At 37.6% G+C, this 25,822-nt stretch overlaps 1 long non-coding RNA gene across 1 annotated transcript in view; it reads left to right on the top strand.

Moving 5' to 3' along the window:
* The first annotated feature begins 2,682 nt into the window (after positions 1-2,682).
* LOC310726926 overlaps positions 2,683-25,822 on the top strand; it is a 46,513-nt gene continuing 23,373 nt past the window's right edge. The window contains exon 1 of the long non-coding RNA XR_014533876.1: positions 2,683-2,804. This is a non-coding gene — a long non-coding RNA (uncharacterized lncRNA). The remainder of the gene's footprint in view (positions 2,805-25,822) is intronic.

Genomic DNA, 25,822 nt, shown 5'->3' on the forward strand with positions numbered 1-25,822 from the left:
GAGCATCTGTGTGTAACTCTCTGGAAGTTATTAAGTGCGAATGTAATTTAACTCACTGGTGATTCATAGAGTCAATTAGTGTGTAAATTAAAATTTTGTGTGCAGGCTCATTAGACGTTCTAGAAAAAAAATTACTCAGGAGGTCATTTTTGTTCTGTTTAGGAACTATCCATGATTAAATGGAATGTGTGTGTGTGTTAGAGAGAGAGAGCGGGTGTGCGAGAAACCTTTACTAATCCTGCCTGTATTGTTGCAGTAGACAGCTCTTTTTTTTTTTTTTTTTTTTTTTTTTTTTTTTTTTTTACATGGACTTAAAAGGGATTAAAATGAGACTCGGTATAACTTTTGTTTCACAAAATAACTCCACACATGGCTTCCTGCCATCACAAATTCTCCTATCCCCCATAGCCACTGGAACAGGGTTTAAAAATATGTACAATCAGTACATATTATCATTTAGCTACAAAGAAAAATATTAAACAGAATGTATCTACAATCCTGGCCATGCTCCTAATGCGGCAATCTATACAATGTTAAAGTGTATTGCGAGATTAAAGGCGACCCTTTTCTAATAATATTCGCCAAATGTTGAGAATAGATTGAAAAGATAAAAAAATTACATATAATACAGTGAAACTCTCCTGCTGGATTCTTAAGAAACATGAGTTTTCCTGCATAGTCTAATTTCCAAATAGTATACAGTAACAGTGTGCTAGGTCGTGTTATTTGTGATGCCTGTCCAACCTCGAATTTAAACAAAATATATATACTTTAAAGAACTATTTGCTAACGTTTACTAAAATACTTTTTAGTATCTTAACCAGATTCCATAAGATGCTCGAAATGATCACTGAAAACAGAAGAACATGGTACAGAACTCATCTGCATAATGAGGATCTAAAGTGGTCCAAGCACTCTTTAAAATCATGTCCCTGGTGTCCACTTCTTTCCAAGTTGTATCAGAAGAGACCACACGTGGACGTGGTAAAGTTTCATTATAGTTGTTTACTTGTGGCCTGAACAAATGCCTGGGGAATGCTGAATGTTTAATCAGTATTTCATTAGAAATACATTGTCAGACTTGGAAATAAAATTGCATTTTTCACTAAATTCAGTTTAGCTCAACATTCCTGAGAAACTTCCAACAATTTATTGAGTTTTTTTTCTCTTCGTAACATGCATTCGTAAAAATGCTTCTTGTTACTTTGCTGGAAAAGATGGTTACTGATATTTGGTCCTCCAGTTCCACTGGTGTTTAATGGCAAAAATGTCAACAGTGTCAAACAGGTATTGGTATTAGCTTTTAAAAGTGTACAGTGAGTCTACTTTTCAAACTCCAACCATCAGATATAACTGCAGTGCAAGATGGTACTTTGAGTCTGGCATCCATATTAGTATCTCTATACTTCTAAAATGAATTTCTCATTAATTTGAGTAGAAAATGGTAAGTTTAAAAAGTAGACTTGTTTTCAAGAGCTAAGAGCGAAACCTGTTTAACATTGTTGAAATTTTTTGCTATTGAATACTATTTGACCTGGAGGACCGAAACTGTTCCTGAATCTGCCTCCAGGACCTGGAGGACCAACACTGTTCCTGAATCTGCCTCCAGGACCTGGAGGACCAACACTGTTCCTGAATCTGCCTCCAGGACCTGGAGGACCAACACTGTTCCTGAATCTGCCTCCAGGACCTGGAGGACCAACACTGTTCCTGAATTTGATTCTAGGCCTGGCGTACTTGGTGATCTATGAGAGTATGTGTGATGATATTGACAGTGGTATTAGCATCAAATTTAAGTTTTGCATGATGAGCTGCTTACGGTCTATAAACAGTTTGCTACAATGGCTTAGGACTACAATGAACAGCTTTACACTTGAGTCTTCATCAGTAAAATAATTATAATCTCAACAATGCTGGAACGTAGTAAATGGATATTCGGCGCCAACCATTGAGTCTGGTTTCTCTCAAGGTTTCTTCCTTATACCATTTCAGGGAGTTTTGCTTTGCCATTATCACCACTGGCTCACTTATTAGCAATAAACCTAGATGCTAATTTCTGAATTTAAAAGTTATATTTAAACTCCTTTTTTTTTTAATAAAGCTGCTTTGAATTAAGTGTACAGATGAGTAGATGAGGGAGATGGACAGATAAAGGATTAAAGCGCTGCTGCATTGAAATCCAACTGCATCACTGTCAGTGGGTAGTTGAAGGGCATTCTGGGTAATGTACACTAGTCCATGTAAAAATATTAATATATTTTTATAATAAGTGACAAATCTGCTAAAAAAAAAATCTTTACAAAATAATTAACAAACAGCCAAACAAATAAATAAATATCATATACCACAGATAATATATTGTAATAAATGTATTAAAATAATATATATTTTTTTTATATTACTACCGTTAATGATAGCCAGGCACATACAGTGTTAATTTATGAAGCCCTAATGAGCAAATGGGTACATTCATTTCAATAACTAGCATGAACTCTTGTTGAACATAAGTGCTGAAACCTTTACATTTTAACACTGCTGTAACCCACAAGTACATGTAGATTGTCTCCTCATAGACAGATGGCAGCAGTGAGCTTCTGCACTGATCCACAGTTCAGAATGGCAAACTGGGGCATCTGGTCAACACAAGTGACTTTTACAGCACGCTTGATTTTTGTTTCAGTCTCATCATTTCTCCAGTCTGATTCAACGCCACAGAGAAGGAAAGACATCACATAGATGGAGGACAAGAAGGAAGTGAAGGATGTGGACAGTGTGACATTCCGGGGGGAGGTGATAAAATCAAGGTGAGAGAGTGAGGCTTTGTGTTTGTGTGTGTGTGTGTGTGTGTGTGTGTGTGTGTGTGTGTGTGTGTGTGTGTGTGTGTGTGTGTAGTTACATTTATGGCACTTGGCAGACACCTGTATCCAGAACGACTAATATGTATCTCATTCATACAATTAACAAGCTATGATGGTAAGGGCAGGGGCCCAGGAGTGTCAGCTTGGTGTGGCTGGGATTTAAACTCATAACAAAGTTATGACTAGATGAAATGCCATAACCACTAAGTTACCACCTTCCCGTGTGTACATTTTATATATATATATATATATATATATATATATATATATATATATATATATATATATATATATATATATATTTATATATATATATATATATATATCATAAGTTCTGTGGTTTCTTAGTGACATCACAAGGCTCTTTTTGTGCCTAATTAACATATAATTTAAATATAATAATGATTTCTAATAAGGAATTAGCTGTTTCTATTAGCAAAAACAGGAAGTCCAGAACATTAAATGTAATGATAATTAGACAAAAATTATATGGTTTCAATTGGGGGAAATGATCAAACTCATGGTGGCCACATCACATCATCCTCATCGTCTTCATGAAAACAGATGTTCTCAGAACATCTTGCAGAACACCTTGATGGGTTTTTTGTGTGGTTTTTCTGGACCCGAGGCCTGCACTTAAAAAGTCCTGAAAAGATGTGGTCATTGGAGAGAAATTACTGGATGCTTCAGGAAATTGAATATTAGAAAAACGTTTTTCAATAGCAGAGAGTTTTGTCGAGATGTCTACACGGAATAAATTTCGTTTTATATATAACGTGATTGGAGGTGTCATGATGTGTTCCAGAAATGTCTGTGTTAAAAGGAATAAGCAGAGGCTTGTCATAACTGATGAGGTTTAGCATTAATCAGTCCCTGTCTCCTTATTTTTTCGACTCTATGATTGTTTAGTCAGCGTTTACGTTGTGTATCAGTGTTTCTGATGATGATGAGGAGTGATTTAATAAGATGTGATGATCCCGCGCTCCAACCCTCGAATCTCCGGCAATTTGCCCACTCTGCGTGGAATCTAACACCAAACCCTCAACCTTTTTTAATTAGCCAGAGGGACTGGACTGACAGCTTCTCCTGGTGCTTATAGCACAGTAACTAACTATTATGCAAAATATTTTGGTGGGTTGCATGGCTCAGACTCACACTGTGGTCTCCCAGGGGGCCTATCGGCCACGGAAATCTCTGGCAAATCCTTTTAAAAAGAAATCACAGGGAGCAGGGGATGATGGGAATTCATGACCAGAAAATAATTCATCATGTTTTAAAGAGGACACACCACTTAAATGGCTATGGTTCCAAATTTCGTGCACTTGTGGGAGTTGGATGTCTTGCTTGATTAAGTGTTAACTATTTTAATGAAAGGAGTGAGAGAGGCTTTGCTTGGCAGGCGCCATTTTGGGAATTTATTGCAGGCAGGGGTGCTATTTGTAGGTCATAGCCTTTCTAATGAAGTCTCATCCCTAGCAACAGGCTGAGTTATGGCGATGTGACACGGCTGGCACTAACTTTTCCCTGCATGCCTGCGTCGGAGCCATGTTGATGCTGACCTTAGCGGTCAAAAGGTCTCAGGTAAACTCCCAGCAGTCCTCCGGTTCGCTTCATCATAATCAAACATTAACTGTGAACAATAGTGAACCTCAAGTGTATTGTTTTTGAGAAGATGCTATTATTTCCCTAAAATATTTCTCCTGAATACTTTTTTCCCCAGCTCTGGTGATTGAGCCGGTTTTCTGACCTTGCAGAAACATGTCAGGAGATGTATTCGCTGCTAGTAATTGGCCCTGGTGTGAATCTTGATTTGCAAGCAGTTCAAGTTTAATTTAAATAAAAATTCTGGGTAATTATATCTGCCTTAAGTCCAGTGTTCCTGGAATAGATATGACCAACCAAAACCCTGTTCAGGATACAATGTGTTCTAAAAACACTTTGAACTGTTAATCTTTTCTTAAAAAAAAAAAAAAAAGCTACATTTTATACGATGGAACAAAAAGATATACATCAAATACGTGCAGACTTTATACAACATGTCCGCTTTTTGATTTTATTTGGATTAGTGTTACAGGGATAATCGGTGTACCTTCTATGATCTAGAAAAGATCTAAAAACAGTAGGCTTTTGGGCAAACACGTGTATAGCCTGGGCTCCATTTCTTGTTCAGCCAATCAGACCGTCTGTTTCGGTTCTTCAGACATGATGATCTATCGCTGTTGTTCTGACAAATCTGATTTACGAGTCATGAATGTTATCCTCGTCGTCTCACGCTAATGTACCCGAGGTGCTCGCGGAACCCTCTGGAAATTCTCCCAGTCGACTAGCCGGGGAGTGAGGTGCTGAATGACGGAGAGGAAAACGGCGGCGTGACTTTGCGTGCTTGCACAAACAGATCCGTAGAAATTTAGCGTGCGAGAGAACAGAGCTGCCGAGTTCTAATTAGACAAAACAAACAAAAAAAAAAAAAAACGCAACATGGAAACAGCTCTGTCTATACTGTACAGCACATGTGTGTCTGTTCTGTCCGGGGTTTCAGTTGTTGTTGCTGCTGTCTGGCTGGTCGGTTTCCATGGCATGGTGCTTACAGATGTACCTTGTAATGGAGCAGAGGATTCTGGGTTGGTGATAGACGCCTTGTTTTTTTTCTTTTTGGCTGTGACTTTTTTTAGTGTAAGACTTAATTGTTTGCCTTTGAGTCAGTGTAATCTTCAGGTATTACAGGGCTGACACCAATCCCGAGCGATGGCGATAGGCTTCGACGTGTCTGGCAGGAAATCAAGACACAGAACTGCAAAGCAATCAAAGACACTAAAGAGTCACCTTTTACACCGATCTCTCGAATTCTTTCCGCTTTATACAAGCGAGCTGCGGGATTAAAGGTGTAATAAGGGATTTTACTCAAATAACGCTGCTGCTGTGTTTAAAGCCAATTACATACACTGTGTTTTAAGTGGCGTATTAGTTTTATGGCTTGTAAACATTCGATCCGGAGCACCAGGGTGTAGAAGTTGAACTGTGGTTGCATGCTCGGTGTCTCCTGTGTAATTAGTGCAGCTTTTACACTTCTCTAATTGTAGCCTGAAGCTGGAGTACAAACTACATCCCAAAGAAAAAGCTTTGTTTACGTGCTACTTTTTACACTGCCAATGCACACGTCAAAATATTAAGTGTCTGTTTGGGTAAACCTTTCACATGAGGAAATATTGAAAATCACATTATGTAACAATACTGGAAAATAGAGACTTGAAAGGTTGTAAGAAAAAAAGAATTGCATTTAAAAGTGCAAAAAAGTGTTTTGGCCTCAGTTTCAATATGATTTCAGAAAACTGAGATCCCGAAAGTGTGTTTTGGTTTATATGGCCATGCTGTCAATCATTTTACAGACACGCCCTCATCCTGTTACCACGAAAACGCAGCTTATAGTGAAGGAACATCGATCATAGGTCGTGATTATTGTGGCATGTAGTTAAATGGATTCCACGACAGTCCTTACTAATGATAATTCTAATCAAATTATGGGTTTGGGTGGGTAGTTGGGCAAGGAGTGGAGTCTGACTTAAAATGTACATATTAGGCTCCTCCCATTGAACCTAATAGATACTTTGCATAGTCTGAAATTTAAATTTACAGAACTTATATACCAGATTCTTATACACATCTTATAGCTAGCTAATTATAAAACGGTGGGGTCAGACTTAACTTCACTTTACACCCACTGAACCCAGTAGATACGTTTATAGGTAGATACTTATATTTTATTCATACTTATATACTTATAGATAATTATATAGTTATATATCTAATCTAATAATAGATATAAAATTAACATATAATAAACATATCAAGCTTCTCCCATCAAACCCAATAGATATTCGATAGGGGATCATAGATTCAAATTTCAGACTTTGAATTGTTGTAAAATCACACATAAATGTACCTTTAAATATTCCATTCCCAAAATCCTCCACAACTGTATCCTTCTGGGAAACAATGGATACATTTCAGACTTTTAAACAGACCAGACCAGACAGTGTGAGTGTGTGAGTGTGAGAGTGTGTGTGCTTGTGCGTGTGTGTGAGTGTCTGTATGTATGTGTGTGTGTGTGTGTGTGTGTGTGTGTGTGTGTGTGTGTGTGTGTGTGTGTGTGTGTGTGTGGTGTGTAAATCTGTGATTTTGTGTCTGGCCCATTTATTTCAGTTTGTGGGAAGGACTTGTGTTTACACCAGCTGAGACTCTGTGTTTGGGGTGAGAGCTTCCTTTGACATTATGGATAGTAAAAGTGTGTGTGTGTGTGTGTGTGTGTGTGTGTGTGTGTGTGTGTGTGTGTGTGTGTGTGTGTGTGTGTGTACATGGGAAGGGAGACACGTCGAATACATTAAAATACAGTTGAAAGTAAACAAAATGGATATTAAATAATGACTACGAAACTAAACAATACTAAATAATGAGTTTTTTTTTTAAATCATTACACCAAAGAATCCAAGGCTATGTTCTCGATTCTGATTGGTCAGAAGGTGGGGCTTAATTTTCAGGCTCTCTGATTGGAGTCACATTGCAGGTTTTGAGTAAACCTTCAGTACATTTCAATGCATAATTGTTTCTATAGTCACAGCTCACACAGGAGAGTGTATAGTTGAATAATTACATAAAGATTAATGCAAAGAGGTTTATAAAAAATATAATGGGAGGAGTCTCCAGTGTCAGTGGCTTGTGAAAGTCAGTTTTAGGCAAAGCTGTACGTTTAAGTTGTTGTAAAGTGTTCAGAAAACGAGAGTTTGTTTTTCTACATGAAAACCTGCAATTGTGAGCCATTTTTAATAAATACATATAAATTCATTGTAAAAAAAACACTTATAATGTACCGAATATGTGTGGTTTCCATATAACATTTTTGGAAGATGCTGTTATAGACAATCAATCTAAAAAAAAATATTTTCCTTTAATAAATAGACTTTAGGTGGCATTAATGATTTTATTACTAGATTATCTCAAACAACAAATCTTGCAAGACCTCTTGAATTGTAGCTTTGTGCAAGAGAGGTTCTAGAACGTTCTAGACGAGTGCATTTTAGTTTTTCTGCATTCACTAAGCTGACTTTTATCTACATATCAGTGAATGAGAAATCACAATGTGTAGTTGTGTGAGACGTGAAGTAAAACTTTTCGTGTTTTTTTTCGTCATTTTTTTTTTTACTATTTTTCATTTCTTGAACACAAATGTTTTCTTAATTATTAAATAAGGGAAAATTGTGTTGGCTGTTGAACTTACAGTAATTCTGATCTCGAATCTTCTTCCACTGCATCGAGCTGATCTGTAAATCAACATATTACACAAAGCTAATTCACTGTCCTTACGTCTTTTTCTGTTGCTTCTAAAAATGTCCTGCTATTTTCCACTATAACTTGTAACTGCTGGGCGCTTTAGCGGTGGGTACGCTGGCAACATACGGTAATGGTGTGGTGTGGTGTGTTTTAAAAGAGAGAGAGAGAGAGAGAGAGAGAGAGAGAGAGAGAGAGAGAGAGAGAGAGAGAGAGAGAGAGAAAGAAAACAGCATGTAGAGTAGAAGTCAGAACTAATAAACTGTAAAAATGAAACATGACCATATCACTGATGTAAACTGATCAACCACAGAAAAGCTCACAAAAATAGTTTACAGTAAAAACAAATTAAATCTTACAAAGTGAAAATAAATACACATGGAAGATCAAATAAAATGGAACATAGCCACATTTGTTGAAACCCAAATCTAATGAAATTATAAATAAATTCAAAATTATCAAGTGTGAAATAGTATCTATCTGTCTGTCTGTCTGTCTGTCTGTCTGTCTGTCTGTCTGTCTGTCTGTCTGTCCGGATGGATGGATGGATGGATAGATAGATAGATAGATAGATAGATAGATAGATAGATAGATAGATAGATAGACAGACAGACAGACAGACAGACAGACAGACAGACAGACAGACAGACTAATTTTATTAGATAGATGTATACATTCAGAGTAAAATGTAAATGAAAGATAAATACTTTATTATATATATTTTTTGTTATATTTACAGTTTTTCTCAGCTGCTTTTTCTCGAATCATCATTAATATTTGCAGTCCGTGTATTTCTCATAACAATGTGTACAAACAGCACAAAACACTGGATTTCTTGCAAAAGTTTGAACTTTTCTCAAAATCCTCAGTTCATCTCTTTAAAGTAAGTATTTGCGCCAATCTCATTCCCATCAGAATGAAAAGTCTCGTCATTGTTCACAAACACGATCGTCACAATGTTTATTCACGTTGTCAGTGTGATGCACAGTTTCAGGATTTCTTGATATAAACTACGGTTTGGATTGTAATGATTAAAAATGCAAAAAAAAAAAATAAATCGACTTCCTTCTGTTTGGCATTTATGAATTCCAGCAGCACAAATGTATTTATTTGATTGGATATTTGATTTCTATTGATTGCAGGAGACCAGACAGGATTCACACTTTTACTGTACACGTGTCTGTTAGCCTCTTAGTTGTTGATCCATTTTCAGAATGTATAATTCTGTGTTTTGTCTGTACCCTCCACTGAAGCTTCACAAGATTCACCTTTGACCTGTTTTAGAGAACCGGTTGATCATTGGTTGATCTGATGCCGTTCACTCGCCTTCATTACTGACATTCAAGATTCATCTGCACAGTTCATCAATTCAACACATTTACAAAAAAATATAATAGGAATATTAGATGACAGATGATGACGACTGGTTTAATCATTTTACATTCAATGACGTACACAATGAACTGATGCTGAGATGTTTTGGGGGTTAAAACTATTCAGGTGGAACCAGTATAATATATTTTGATCAACATGAACATAAACAACTGATAATGTAGGAAACAGCAGACATTGCATCTTATGATGAGCAAGTGTGACTAAATGGTGTGGAGGCTGAACAAGTATTTTTGAGAACTTCATTGCTGATCTGGCAAATGCTCCAATGCACCTGAGAAAAACTGACAAAACGGCCAAAAGTTTGTGGACACCTGACCATAAGAGTATGGTGTTACAATAACCTCCACTCCTCTGAAAAGATGTTTCACTAGAATTATATGAAGATGTTTAGACGAGGGTTTTAGTAAATTCAGGTACTGATGTAGGTAAGGTGAGGAGGCCTGGGGTGCAGCCAGCGTTCACAGTCATAATGTTCAATAGTAGGAGATCTTCCACATCTTCCAACCCATGTAAAGCAGATCTTCATGGAGCTGGCTTTGGGCACAGGTGCATTGTCATGCTGGAACAGAAAATTTCATGTCACAGCAAAGACACTTGTGTGCCTCGGACTTGTTGTAACAGTTAAAGAAGAAACCATATTCAGTATAGCTGGAAAAGTCATCCGTCCCAATACTTTTGTTTGTATAGTGTATATTTTATTTCTACACTATTATGAGATTGTGGATACTGAGGTCATGTTGAAGGATTTGTCACTTTTTCCTCCCCTCCCCCCTCTTTGAGTCCATACATATTTTCCCGGTGTGAATATTTGATGCTGTAGGTGTGTAATGGCGCGTTCGTGAAAAAAACCCGAGTGACGAAAGTCTCCGAAAAAACAAAACAAACTCCATCATATTCTTCTTGTTTGCTTTTCATCTTTGAAAAACTCAGATTTATATTTTGTTTATCCAACTCCACACACACATTTACCTCAGTGAGTTATTAATTCTTTGGCGTGTCTACACACTGGGTAACTCCGTGTCATTCTGAATTCGTCCGTTCAGCTTAATCCTGCACAAGGTGTTGTTGATGAGTGAATATTCAGCTGCACATGGACTCTAAAAACTCTAAAAACAGCCGACATTTCAGCCAAAACTCGTTCGTTTGGAATCGGCTGCGATATTTTGTCAGTCCACAAATGGACGTCTGATTTATTTTCTTTTAAAGGGTTTAAATAAGCCGTCTGTCTGTTGAACATTATTCTTGCTGCTTCTTATCAAAAAAAAAAGAAAGAAGTAAATGTCGTGACCAAGTTTGATTCATCTCACCTGGACCTTTCACAATCGACTGCTTGCCAACTAGTTCAACTGTTTTAGTAAGAGTGGTTCATTTTTATAGTCAGTTATTTATAAATATACAGTGTTACATTTCTATTTAATATGATTTTATATTTACAATAAATATATAAAATGGCATTTAAACTATAATGACAGTACACATCAGTATAGTATCACATTTATGGAATTTGGCAGACAACTTTTTCCAGATTTACTGTAAATTTCCATTAGATTTTGTAACTTTACATTACATTTGAGCAGTTGAATGTGAAGAGCCTTCCTCAAGGGCCCAGCAATGGCAGCTTAATTTGGTGTTCTGGGATTTGAACTCATCACCTTCTGGTTCAAAGTACAATATTTTGAACAGTAAGCTGCAACTTCCTATCTATCTATCTATCTATCTATCTATCTATCTATCTATCTATCTATCTATCTATCTATCTATCTATCTATCTATCTGTCTGTCTGTCTGTCTGTCTGTCTGTCTGTCTGTCTGTCTGTCTGTCTGTCTGTCTGATTTTCCCTACAAATCATTTTAATCAAGCCAACAAAACTACTAAAGAATGAAACGTAGGTGCTCCATGATCTTCCAATAGTCCATAATGGTGTCCTGTAGATATCAAAGTATGGTCTACGATGTTGTAATGTTCTATTGGTCCTTTGGGTATCAGTTATAACCAATAGAATTAGCAATAGAGACCTATAGGGACCATTAGGGTTTTTACTAAAGCAATACAATTCCCAGTATAACCATTCAAACCATCAGAAAATAAAAAGATTTTCAGTAAAGGTGTTATTATATAGGTAAGGAATGATTGGACTTGGATTTTCCGAGGCATTTTCCCGAAGCAGACACTAAAGATCTAACAACTGTTGATATAGAAAATTATACATTCGGCAGATTTTTCTCTTTTGTCAGCAGTGTATATATGAAGAACCTCAGATCAAACATTTCCATCTCAATGTGATCCTCAGACATTTGTTCTTGATTAAAGAATAATAACAATAAAAAAACACCTGCTGTGTTGAAGCAAGGCGTCCTGGTATAATTGAGTTATTGCTTTGTGCAAGACACACCCCAAACCCCTACAGTAGGGCAGTGCAGGGCAGCTGGAGTCATAGTGGGATAGTTCATGACCGAGACGGGGTTAAACGACACTCCATGCACCTCCAAATCAAACATATTTCAGCACAGCGGCTGCACCACTCTCCCTCGCGCTCCAATCCAAACAGCAAGGCGATTTCGTTTCTTTTTATAAGGATACTGGAACGACTTTGGCACGGACGTGGTTCAAAATGTAACACTAGTACCTACATATGAAACATGCTATAATAGAGGACTGCTCTGTTAATCACATATTAATTGAAATCACAGTTTGGGCCTCCGGGTTCAGTCGCGAAACGCCGTCGTTAGTGCATTCCTTTTGGTAATAAGTCTTCTTCGGCTGTGCGGCGAGAAAGGTTTTCGGCTCGTCAAACGAAAACCAGTCGGAGAGGATATTTTTTGTGCTGATCGTGCAGTACACATTTCGATGCATGACAAATGCTGAACTGCAAAATATCCATCGCTCAGGAGTGAGCTTCATGCTGCAGGTCTTAAAATACCTAATCACACTTTGTGAATCACACACACACACACACACACACACACACACACACACACACACACACACACACCAGTTTTATTGCAATTATTATGTGTTTATTCGTAATTTGTATTACAAACAAAGCAAAAAAATGCTGAATAAGCTTTAAATTATAAAAAAAAAAAAATAAATAAATGTCCATCACAGACTTAAATGTTTGGATTGCAGGAGTTAAAGCTTCATCAAGTTGTAATTTATTGTTCAAAAGATTTTTTATAAAATTGTATAAAACGATGATAAAATCTGTTCAAAAAATAAAAAAAAATAAAAAAATAAAAAAATAAAAAATTTTAACCAGTGGCCTGATTGTTTCATGATAATTATTATTACCCAGTTTAAATATAAAATAAATATTAAAAAAAAACCATTATTATTATTATTATTTCCTGGAAACATAATTTAATTGCTATTTAGAATATTACAAATAATAAATAATGAGAATATTTAAATACATTATTATTATTTTTCTTGAAAGTCTGATATACGTTTGTATATTTTGCAATTGTCTCAATTCATATTCGACATGGAAAACAAGGAAAATGTAATAAGTTGAAAGGAAATGAACATAATTTCTGACGATAAAAACACATTTCCTGTTATATTTGTGAAAATATAAAAATGACTGTATATCTGATCAAATCCACAGCATATCTATAAACAATAGGTCTCTCAGTCCTCATTTACATTTTTTCACCTATTCTAATAAATCTATAATAAATCTTTCCCCTAATTGATTCATAACCCTGTGGAAAGGTATTTAAAAGCTTCTCGTGTTGATAAATGAATAATGTTTTGAAAGGAAGTGGAGCTCAGTCCTGTATATTTTGTATTGCATTTTAAATTCTGTTTCCGAGGCTTTACTTTATAGCTTGAAATCGAAATATATGGGTAATAAATTCAACATCCTCCAGGGATCATTTATCCGTGTTTGCTCTTCAGCTGTGCTACTGAATCTCCAAAACCTTTCTCAAATGTTTGAACGTACCATTCGGCAGAGATTCCCTGAAATGGACAGATGATGCATCTGTTTGCCTGCTCCTTCCTCCTCCTCTTTCTCTTCTCAGACTCCACCACAAACCCGCCTCGCTCCTTCTCACGCGTATTTTTTCATCTTCTATTAATAACTTCATTGGTTCGAAGATTTCACGAAAAAGGCCATGACCAAACCTTTTCCCCTCCTCCACCTTCTTCTCCTCCTCCTCCTCCCCCTTCTCCGTTTGCCCTGCGCATCTTTCACTTGAGCATCTGCGGGAATTAAAAAGAAAAGCAAACAGCCGTCACAAAGCAGACGAGGAATGGCCTTGGAGACTTTCATTTGACAGAGCTGAACATTCAAGTCACGTGAGAAACGCTTTCTGTGTACTTCATCAGAGCCGCATTCGTGAAACCTGAGAGGCAGAGTGTCTTCTTGCTTTTCATCCTCCGGAAAATGGGGTTTGGAACGACGCAAATCCTTACGATGCACAAACATCAGATGAGTCGGAAGACCTGAGGAGCAGCAGGAGTGTCGTTCGCTCACATGCTGACAGATGATAAAAAACCATAAGTAAAATCATCCAAGATACATCGTGCCAATATTTCAGTCCCCAACACACACACACACACACACACACACACACACACACACACACACACACACACACACACACACACACTGCCAGCTCTACACAGCCTGCTCTTACGTAACCAAGGATTGAATCACTTAACCAGCCCCACATGTGCACACAACATCTGTGTATATGTGTGTATGCTCATGTGTGTGTGTGTGCGCGTGTGTGTGTGTGTGTGTGTGTCTGGACGTGAGACACCGTCACGCTCTACTGCCAACAGCCAGACCATGAAGCCCAAAAATACACGCCGACGAATGTGGGCTACAGAGAACGAGTCAGTCAGCAATCACCAGCAGCTGGGACACCCAGATATAAAGAACCCTGCTTTCTGCCTTGGACAGGGTATCTGTCGCCATGGTTACACACGAACACCTGTAGCAGTGAGTTTACCTGTTGTATGTTTAGTTCCTCATTAGTGTGTGTAAGTGTGTGTGCATGTTGAATAGCAGTGGATAAGATGATGAACTTCTGATCAGAAGATCATGGATTTAAATCCCAGCACCACCAAGCTGCCCCTGCTGGGCCCTTGAGCAAGGCCCTTAACCATCAAGTGCTCAGATGTATAACTAAGAGAACTGTAAGTCACTCCGGATAAGAGCATCTGCCAAAATGTGGTAAATGTCAAAAAGTTTTCACAAAAAGAATCTAGATTTTGAAGCGCAGTCCAGTCTGATGGAGGGAAATTAGATTATGCTGCCGTGTGTCGCAACACTGATGTGTGTATGTTTAAGATCTCTGGCACGGAGAGTGTTTTCGACTCGGAATTCTACACTAAGTGACTCTTAGATTACACTTGTTCCCCGTTAGAGTTTGGAATATGACTGGATGACTGGATCGCAGCCTGGCTGTTCCCAGTCTCACTGCTTTTAATGTAGGTTCCATCCTGAGCCTTTTTTCTGAGTTCAGTTTTCTGTGTTTTCAGGTCATTAGTGTCATTAGTGTTTTCAGGTGTAAATTAGTGGGAAGTAGATGAGGTTTAACTCAACATATGGTGAACATTGTACGGTTTCAGGGAAATAATAAATCAAAAAAACAAAACAAAACAGTAAGGTCTTTGATTTTTTGATTTAAATTATTATTATTTTTTTGTATAATTACACAATTAAAGATTGGAACCATTTTTCTAATTAATTAATTTGTTTGGTTATTCATTTATTTGCTGCACAACTAAGCTAGATTATTCTTATTTATTTATTCATTTATTTATTTGTTTGTTTTTTTATTCATTGTTTTAGTATTATTAATATTTCTCATATAATTTATTTTATTATTTACTTTATTTATATAGTGTACATAATTTGGCTAGATTATTCTTATTGATGTATTTATTTATTTATATATTAATGTTTTATATATATATATACAGTATATACCTTTCAATATATTACTCTTCCAATTTATTTATTTATTAATTTTTTTTTATGATTATTTTAGTATGGCTAACATTATTCAATTTCTTTTATTAATATCTACTTTTTATTATAGTTACAGTTCGTTTGATGCAGTTCCACTATTTTACAGTGGAAAAAACACAACACACACACACACACACACACACACACACACACACACACACGCGCGCGCGCGCGCACACACACGCACACTTTTTTCCACACAGTATCTCAGATATCTCTTATGTCTACAGTTTCTCAAGTGTACACACACACACACACACGCACGCACACACACACACACACACACACACACACACACACACACTCAGTGTGGCTGTACAAGTAAAAGGTGTCATTGTGTGTAAGTTTTCAGACTATTAAGCCATGATTGCGCAGCGACTGCTTTGTTTGCTAACATGACAGAACGGAGCCGGAGTGTAACCTGACATCGGGCAGCCGACTGTAAGAACCCTCTGAAGGCACTGAGGAGAAAAAGATAGTGTGTGTATAAGTGTTTTAAATGGAGCTTTAGTTGGTAATAGAACTTCTGTGTTTGTTCTCTGGATGTTTTTTTTCATAGTGCCTTAATTTTTTTTAAATCGGCAGACGCCCTGAACCAGAGCGACTTACAACTGAGCGGGGGAGGGTTAAGGAGAGCACCTTGGTGGTGTTGAGATTTGAACTTGAGACCTACTGATCCAAAGTCCAATGCCTTAACCACTAAGCTACCTCCTCCCTGTAATGTGTTTCTCCCTGTGCTTGAATTGAGTCAAGTCTTATGGGTGATTTTTTACTAAAATAATCTTAGTTAAATAGTCTATTTTTTACTTGTCATGGGGGTCCCTAATGGCTTATGGTGGGTCCCGGATCCCCCCAGCCCCCCCTCAATTCGAATACTGATTCCTCCCTGTAATGGTTCCTCCTTGTAATAGGTAATATAACATATTAAGCTTTTCCTTTATCCTGTATGCACATGGGTGTAAAATAAGTGCTTTAAAAGTGATAAAAGTGCATAGTTTTCCTCAGAACATGCCAAATTTCCCATTTGCCCATTTGGGGAAGGGGTATCTCAGTGGTTACGGCTCTGGGTTACTGATCAGAAGGTCAGGGGTATTGCCAAGCTGCCACTCTTGGGCCATTGATCAAGGCACTTAACCCTTTGTGCTCCAGGGGGCCGTAACATGGCTGACCATGAGCTCTGACTCCAGCTTCCTAACATCGCTGATATATGTGAAGAAAGAATTTCACTGTGCTGTAATGTACATGAAACGAATATTAAGCACCTTCTTATGTCTTATACCATAATATTATAGGAAAATAACCAATGACTGAGTAGGGGTGTTATATACTAAAGCGAAGGTGGGTGCAAGTGCAGGTATTTATTTAACCCTGCAAGTCTTTGCAACTGCAGGGGGCCACTTGGAAATCTTTTCTTATAGATCAAATTTTATGAAGATCTAAAGACATCGTTCTAAACTGCAACCAGTCGATTGAGATTTTTTCATTTTTCAATTCCAGACAACATCTAGGATGCACTTTCCCCCGCCTTCATCTCTGTGAACCTTTATCAAAGATATCAGATGATTAGATTTTTTCAATGATTTAATAAAAAGGGAACTAGAATACCTAAGGTACCTAATAATTGAGGTACCAGTGTCTCTATCTTCTCTTTGGATCTCTTTGGACACTGTCCAGCTGGATGATGGAAGTTACTGAGCAACTCCAGAGCTTTGAGGATGGATTTGAACTGTAATTGATATTACCAATTTGCTACAATGACCACTGGCCTCATACTGCATGACCATGACAGGGGTAATGTTAGTGTAATGAAGTGCTTCAATCCATTATTTAGCCCAATATTTTTTTTTATTTTTCTATTCATAAATAATGATGGTCTGAGATATTTATTCTATCTGTAGCAGAAGATCTTCCACATCTTACAACCCATGGAAAGCAGATGTTCCTGAAGTTGGATTTGTGCACAGGTGCATTGTCATGCTGGAGCAGATTTCTGTCTCCTAGTTCAAGTGAAGGGAAAATGTTATGCTCCCACATCCGAACACGTCATATACAATTGTTTGTCTTCAACTCTGTGGAAAAAAATAGAAAAAGGGCTTCTGTACTATGAAGCAGAACTGAATTTTTTTGGACTAATGTCATGTTCATTGTTTAGAACGGGGAGGGTTCTTCTGAGCGGAAAACATGCAGCTTGTTCCACACATAGATTTTAGACCAGACTAAACCTTTCCTTTTTTATTTGAGAAGGAAGTCATTCCATCCATACAAAAAAAAAAAACTCAACCAAAGAAAAATTTCCTTCCTGTTCCTTAACCGGACCAGCTTCAAAAAGATGCACTTCATTCTTCTGGAGCTGCATGAACACACCGGGGTCAGGGAGAGAAAACAAACACAGAGCCGCGTAACTCTACAGCGACGTGCCTCCTGTCTGAGTGTTTGAGGAAATCTCTCGTTTGAACGCCTCCGTCTTGGAAAAGGCCGTGTTTAGAGCTTTGCACTGGCTCGTGACTAAACTTGAAAGCTCGTCCATTTTTTTTTTCCATTCTTCATCATTTAACTTTTTCTACCCAGCTAGCTAATTCATCATCTCTTCTTCTGGAAAACAGGAATTATTTTTCCACACAAAAATGTATTTATATCATCATCATCATCAAGGCAACTTGACAGCAATCACAATTTCTGATGAATAATGATGTTGGAAAATGCTTTATTCATTTAGATTAACATTTAATGTACAAGTTATGGGCAAACGTTAGTGGACATCTGACCATAGGATTGTGATTTTTGAACATCATTCCACATGTAGGGAAGATGTTCCCCTAGATTTTGGAGTGTGCTTGTGAAGATCTGTGTGAGATTGGAGCTCATTCAGCCTCAAGGGTGTTAGAAAAGTCAGATACTGTACAAGGAGACCTGGGGTGCAATCAGTGTTCCTATATAGTTCAGTGCTTTATAGCAGGAGATCTTTCACTCCTACCCATGTAAAGTTTATCTTCATGGAAATGGCTTTGCACACTGGAGCATTGTCATGCTGGAACAGATTTGGGTTTCTTAGATCATGCGAAGGGAAATGTTCATCCTATACAATTGTGTGCTTCAAACTCTGTGGTAAAAGTTTGGGGAACAAGCAGATATGACTGGGCAAGTCAAGTGTCCTAACACATTTTTTAATCTAATTTAGATCCTGTCCAGTTGTTCTTTCACTGGCCTCTCATTTTTTGTTCTCTTGTGAAATTACAAATGCAGATAAAACGCAAGCTTTTACACTGGAGACTCCTTCCTTCAATTTCTATCATTTCTTCCTCTATAACCCCCTATGAGGGATTTTCCTTGGTTCTTTCTTCGGTTCTGTTTTGGTTTATTGAGCTTTGAATTGTTAGACTTGTTAGTACTCAGACCTTTTAATCGAAGAAAGCTGAAAATGCAGATAAAACAAATATGTACTGTATGTGTAAGTTTATGAGATCTTTTTTTAGGAGGAGATCTCAGCTTTGGTAACTCTTCAAGGTCTTCATGTTGAGCGCTGAACCTGTGAATCCTTTGAGGGGGATTATGGGATATTTGAGCCACACACACCTGAACATGCTAATGCGTTGATGCTTGTGCATCTCACAAGCATCAAAGTTAGCTGCTTTTCTTCAAGCCCTGATTTACAGCGATGAGCAGAAAACAAGGGTGTGATTAAGGCGAGAAAAAAACAGCCACATCGTTTCCCTGGAAAAAAAACAAAAAGAGGAACAAATACGGTTTAAAAGCGTTGTGAAGCTAACCGATGGTGTAGCGCTAATACTGAAAGCGCTCACAATGCCTGAGGCGTCGTACGCAAACCTGTATTAACTCACACTTGTGTGGAGTCGACAAACACGCCTGATTAAACTCATCAGCTAATCAACAGGGCTTTTTATGAGCATGGGGAGGTGTTCGAGTGTTACATAGACCAGGTGCTGAGTGGTGTTTTATCATGTAGTGTTCAGTCTTAGCATGCCAAGTAGGTTTATTCCACAACTTAACTCCATGAAGGTGTCTGTGCTTAAGGGAAACAAGTGCACAGCAAGAGTGATCGAGAGAAATAATGAGAGATAGCGAGCATTCTAGAAAGAAAGAGAGAAAGCGAGCGTGAGAGAGTTAGCGAGAGTGAGTGTGAGACAGAGAAAGCATAAAAGGGTGAGTTAGCATGAGAGAAAAAGAGAGATGGGGAAAGAAATAAGAAGAGTGATTGAGAGAGATAAAAAGAGATTGAGAAAATTCTAGAAAGACAGGAGAAAGTGAACGTGAGAGAGTTAGCAAGTGAGAGAGTGTGAGAAAGAGAGAGTGTTAGAGAAACAGAAAGAGATATAAAGATAATAGGAGAAAGCGATAGAGAGTGAGAGAGAGAATTGAAGTAAGACAAAAAAAGAAATTAAGCATGAGAGAATTATCGCGCGATATTGAGAGTGTGATAAATTTTGTGTTCACCAGTTCGAACTCGCTCCTTCCAGCCAATCAGAATCGAGTATTCAGACACACTGTTGGCTAATAATCAATATCCAATGGTAATAAAATTTAGCACTGAGCGTATACTTTACAAAAAGAGTGTAATCGTGATGTAAAGGTTCTGTAGTGCTCGATTCACCATTCCACACTCTCGGATTGACTCTGCTCCAACACACCTGGCTTTGACACTCAGACACACCCAAAGGCAGAAATAACTGAATCAGGTGTGTTAGGCGGAAGGACAGGACTGAAAATCCCTCTTCTATACATTACAGTAACGGATCAGGATGTCAGAAGGCTTCACAAAGGGAGGGAGGGAGGGATGGAGGGAAGGAGGGATGGAGGGAAAAAACGAGACAGCCTTAAAGTCGCTTTCTGACAGATGCCTCAAGATCTGAATGCAAAAACATTCTTCTGAAATTACACAAGTATGGCAAATAGGGGAAATTGGCTCATTAGGTATGTCTGTCTGTCTGTCTGTCTGTCTGTCTGTCTGTCTGTCTGTCTGTCTGTCTATAAAAATTAACATTTCTGAATTAACGTTTCTCTTTCCTGACCGCTTGGCTATTTTGTTAATTTTTTTGCTCTGTCTCGAGTGCAGTAGCACCTGCTCGATCACGATGGAAGGTTATGTTGAATGTACCATTCTGTTGGTTGGTGGGGGAATCTAACAAATAATTAGGGAGATTTAAGTTTAAAAGCCAACCTTTATTATCAAAAATTACATTTTTAAAATATGTCTCTGGCATTGTTCAGAAAACCGTTCTAAATGTGGGGGTGAGCCCTATTCGGCCAACGGGCTGCAGTTTGGGGACCCCTGCCATACACCATCAGCATGCAGTGAAAGGCCTTTTCTGACTCTCTTGAACATAAAAGATTTGAGCTCATTCAGCCACAAGGGTGTTAGTAAGGTTGGGTACTGATGTAGGTGAAGTGAGGAGACCTGGGGTTCAGTCAATGTTTACATTCATCATGTCTATTAGGCTTGAGGGTCAGAGCTTTATAGCAAGAGATCTTCCACTCCAACCCATGAAAAGCATATCTTCATTGAGACTTCCTTATTCTGGAACAAAAGATTTCATGCTGTCACATCCAAATACGTCATACTCAATTGTATGCCTCTATCTATGTGGAAGAAGCAAATATGGCTGAAAGTGGCAGGTGTCCAAATATTTTATCCTTCATAGTGCACACTTCCACAAAACAGTTTATATCCAACGCTTCTTAGCCCAACCCCCTAAATCTAATCCTATACCTTCAGTGTGTCGATTTATATCTAAATCCTGCTGCTGTCTCCAAAACGACTGTCTTCTTCTCATCTCAGGACTCTTATTCACAATTCTGACACACTTAGCCCTGTTTGACATTAAAGTATACACACTTTGAAGACTAATGATTTATAATCCTGCTCCCCGAAGTCACCCAGAAGAGTCTGGTTCATGTCAGGGTTCTTTCTATTTCCTCACGTCACCTCATGGAGGGTTTTTTTTTTTCCCTTTCACCACTTTCTCCTTTTGCTTCATTTGGGATTCAGATCTCCATCTGGGTTTCTATAAAGCGGCCTTGTGACAACTTTGGAAGCAGTGTCAAAAAAAAAATCGAACTGAACTGAAATATGAGGATATTGGATTAGCATTAACTTAAAATGATTATTATTTTTTTTAAATAAAGAAATATAAGAAGAGTTTTTTCAGCTGCAACTGGATTGGATTTCTTGGTTTTCTGTATTCCTTAATTCTCCGCCTCTCTGGAAAAAAAAAATAATAAAATTGAGTTCTTGCATTTATTTACATGCATTTCCTCAATTCATGAAACCACAGCAGGAAGGAAGCGGTGATTTATTTATTTTTTCTTTACCTCCTCGGTTTCTCCAAGCTTGAAAGTTCGGTTTCTGAAATGCAGGCGATCGGAATTTTCTCGAGAAAAAGCGATCGTACAGAATGCAAATGTGAGGGTGTATCCACTCTTCTTTTTTTTTTTCTTACCGGAGTCCTCCCTTTCCTCATTTCTCCATTCCTCTTTCCCCTTTCTGGTTCTCCGCTCCTGTTTCAGACAGGCTGCTCTTTCACTCGGGCCCTGGGGGCTGGGGGCCGGCTTGCTTATCACAGCACTTTATCAGCAGAAGGGAAGGGGATGTGGGCTACACCAATCCTCCGAGCTGTCAGCAAACAGCCGCTTTGTAACCTGTGACTTGCAGAAGTGGTGCGCCGGGAAGGAGCAGCGTGTCTGTCGAGTGTAGGTTTACACAAGTGTGTGTGTGTGTGTTTCAGTGTTTCAGATCCGAGTAGGAGGCCACGTCTGGCTGCATGGGCATAATGACTTTCCTCATAGTTATACTTTTTGGCCGGGGCGAATCGTTTTCTTTTTTTCTTCTCCTTTTTTTTGGTACAGCGTGCATTGCTACGCTAAATCAAAGCATCTTTCTTCACCCCGAAATGTTTCATACCAGACTTTCTTTCATGTTCTGCCTGCCTTGCAATAGCATCCCTTTTAGCTGATAGACATCAGAAGTCATTTTTCCGGGTCATGGCCGAGCTTTAGAAGATGTAGCTGAGCTCAGATTTAAAACACTGGCGCTGAGGTTAATCTTTATTCAAATATCAGACTTCACATGTGCAAATGGAGCTTTTTCAGGGCCAGGAATATTTTATGTTGATGAATAATATTAGGATGAAATGACACCCGATAGTTTCATAGCGATGACAAATATGAGTGTAATTACATTAAAAATAAACAAGTGTCCCTTTACAGGAACTCTTCATGCCTAAATTCAGATTGCATTTGTGATATATTTGTCTGCAAACACACTACAACATGTAGGTACATGATTTTAATGACTGCTCAGTAACATAAAAAAAAATAATAATAAAATATCAGTAGTTAAGGCTCTGGGTTACTAATCAGAATATCAGAGGTTCAAGAATTAATCATATTTTAAAATGTAATTGCAATGAAATAAAATATAATCAATTAAAATAGAATGAATAATATAATAAAATATTATTGTGGTTGAATAAATCAAATCTAATTTATAATTAAAACATGAATAAAATAATACAAATAGAAATCACGCTCCATTTTTCGTTCCATTTCATATTGTTGAGCTCTTACCAATTTAAAATGTGTGTGTAAAGAAATGTGATTAAAGAAATATATTTTTAGAGTAATATCAGCAATTGTTTTTTGGTAAAATACGATTAGACACAGACATATAGAAAGAAAAGAAAAGAAAGAATACCTACTCTTCACCACCCCAGTTAATGTATGTCATCATATGTCCAATAATTAGTATGTCCAGGTAATTAATGTCCTCATATGTCCAGTCTTAGTTTATATTTAGAGTTAATATATATCCTCATATGTCACATATCTGTACGATGTCCAGTTAATGTATGTCCTTGTATGGTAGTTCTTGGTAATATGTCCAGTTAATGTATGTCCTCGTATGATAGTTGTTGTTAATATGTCCAGTTATTGTATGTTCTCATATGTCTGGTTATTAGTAATATGTCCAGTTGATGTATGTCCTTATATGCCCAGTTATTGTTAATATGTCTAGTTAATATTTATCCTCATATGTTCAGTTATCTGTAAAATGTCCAGTTATTGTATGTCCTTATATGTCCAGTTATTAGTAATATGTCCAGTTATTGTATGTCCATGTATGCTAGTTATTGGTAATATGTTCAGTTATTGTATGTCCCCATATGTCTGGTTATTAGTAATATGTCCAGTTAGTGTTGTCCCCATATGTCCAGTTATCAGTAAAATGTCCAGTTATTGTATGTCCTCATATGTCCAGTTATCAGTAAAATGTCCAGTTATTGTATGTCATCATATGTCCAGTTATTAGTAATATGTCCAGGTATTACTTTATCACATGTCCAGTTATTGGTTACTGTAACATTTACTTTATAATACTTTATAAACTGTTATAATTAGTAACAACTAGTAGTGTAGTAAAGATAAATAAAATACTATCATTTCAAATAATAATGTTTAATAAATCAATAACACTTAATAAAATAAAACCTTTTAATATAAATGTATCATTGTAGGCTCTTGTACACACTAATCTGACTGACTGACTTTGACCTCTGAACAGGTCAGGGTGTGTCTGTTCTTCTCACACACGGCTGTGTGTTTCCCCACGATGGCCTCTTTACTGTCGAACACCTCTTAAAAACTGCAGCTTGGCCTCTGAGGCTTCAGGTTACTGCCGCACGACTCGAGTCCACACCTGCCGTGGATATAATAAAGTCTTTCATGCACACTGACTGAACAAAAAACTCAGCATGCAGGCTGTGGGCTCGCACAACTGGCCATCACATAGCACTTTAAAGTTTCCCCTGACTTGATAAATGGCTTTTCAAGAGCGGGTTTGTAGAATACATTGAAATATTTCCAATGCTATGTGCTAAGAATATATAATGACCAATAATCATCTAGTAATAACTGTTATTTATTCATTAGTAAGGACTTGATGATAATTTTATCACTGATCAAAAACGAATGTTATCAATTGTATAAATGCAGTAAAACACTTCACAGCAATCCATTTTTCTTATACCACAGCACTATGCATCTCGAGACACCTTTATTATATGTCTGAGATTATATAGACCTTTCCCCTGTTCTTCTGAGTCACTCGGGAGATTTCAGGACATTTACCCAGACCTCCTTCGTCTCTGACCCCAGCGTTTTAGCACCTCAGACGCCGGGCGTCACAGGCGACTTTTCATATCCGAACAAAGCCAGGTTGTGTGCGGGGCCGCTGGTGAAACGAGTGCAGTCGTCCGTGCTCGTGCTGCTGAGTGACATGAAACCCTGTGTTGTGTTCTCTTTGCACAGAGCACGCTCTGCATCGACATGTATGGAGCTTATACAGTGTGCCTGAGTAATGCAGAGAGGAAAACTAAGTAATGAGAAGCATTCTGGCAAGGTTCAAAAGTCTGACATGTTTTGTAAAGTCAAGTCATTGAGGTTTGCAAAAAAACTCCACCCTTGGCAGAGCAAGATTTATAATCGATATGCAACATTCAGGCATCTAAGAAATGTATATAGCCGATTTAAGTAACTAGCTAATTTAACTTGCTAATTTCAATACCAAGCCTATTTTAGAAACTACCCAATTTGAGGAACTAGTTCATTTGTGTAACTACCCGATTTGAGGAACTAGCTATACTTAATAACTAGCAGGTTTGTTTAACTATTCAATTTGAGGAACTAGCTAATTTGTTTAACAGGCTAATTTGCTTAACTAGCTAAGTTGAAGAACTCGCTGATTTGAGGAACTAGCTCATTTGTGTAATGAGCTGATTTGAGGAACTAGCTGATTTGTTTAACAAGCTAATTTGTTTATTTAGCTCATTTGTGTAACAAGCTGATTTGAGAAACTAGTTCATTTGTGTAACAAGCTGATTTGAGGAACTAGTTAATTTGTGTAACTACCCGTTTTGAGGAACTAGTTTATTTGTGCACCAAGCTGATTTGAGAAACTAGTTCATTTGTGGAACTAGCTTATTTGAGGAACTAGTTTATTTGTGTAACTAGCTGATTTGAGGAACTAGCTATTTTACATAAATATCAGGTTTGTTTAACTGTCCAGTTTGTGTAACTATCTAATTTGGGTAAGTTCATTTGAAAAACGTTGATTCACAGAACTAGCTAATTATCTAGCTAATTTGAGGAACTTGCTATTCTTAATAAGCAGGTTTGTTTAACTATTCAATTTGAGGAAGTAGCTCATTTGTTTAACAGGCTATTTTGCTTAACTAGCTAAGTTGAAGA

This window comes from Silurus aristotelis (genome assembly GCF_946808225.1).
Source record: "Silurus aristotelis genome assembly, chromosome: 5".
In the NCBI taxonomy this organism is placed as follows: Eukaryota; Metazoa; Chordata; class Actinopteri; order Siluriformes; family Siluridae; genus Silurus; species Silurus aristotelis.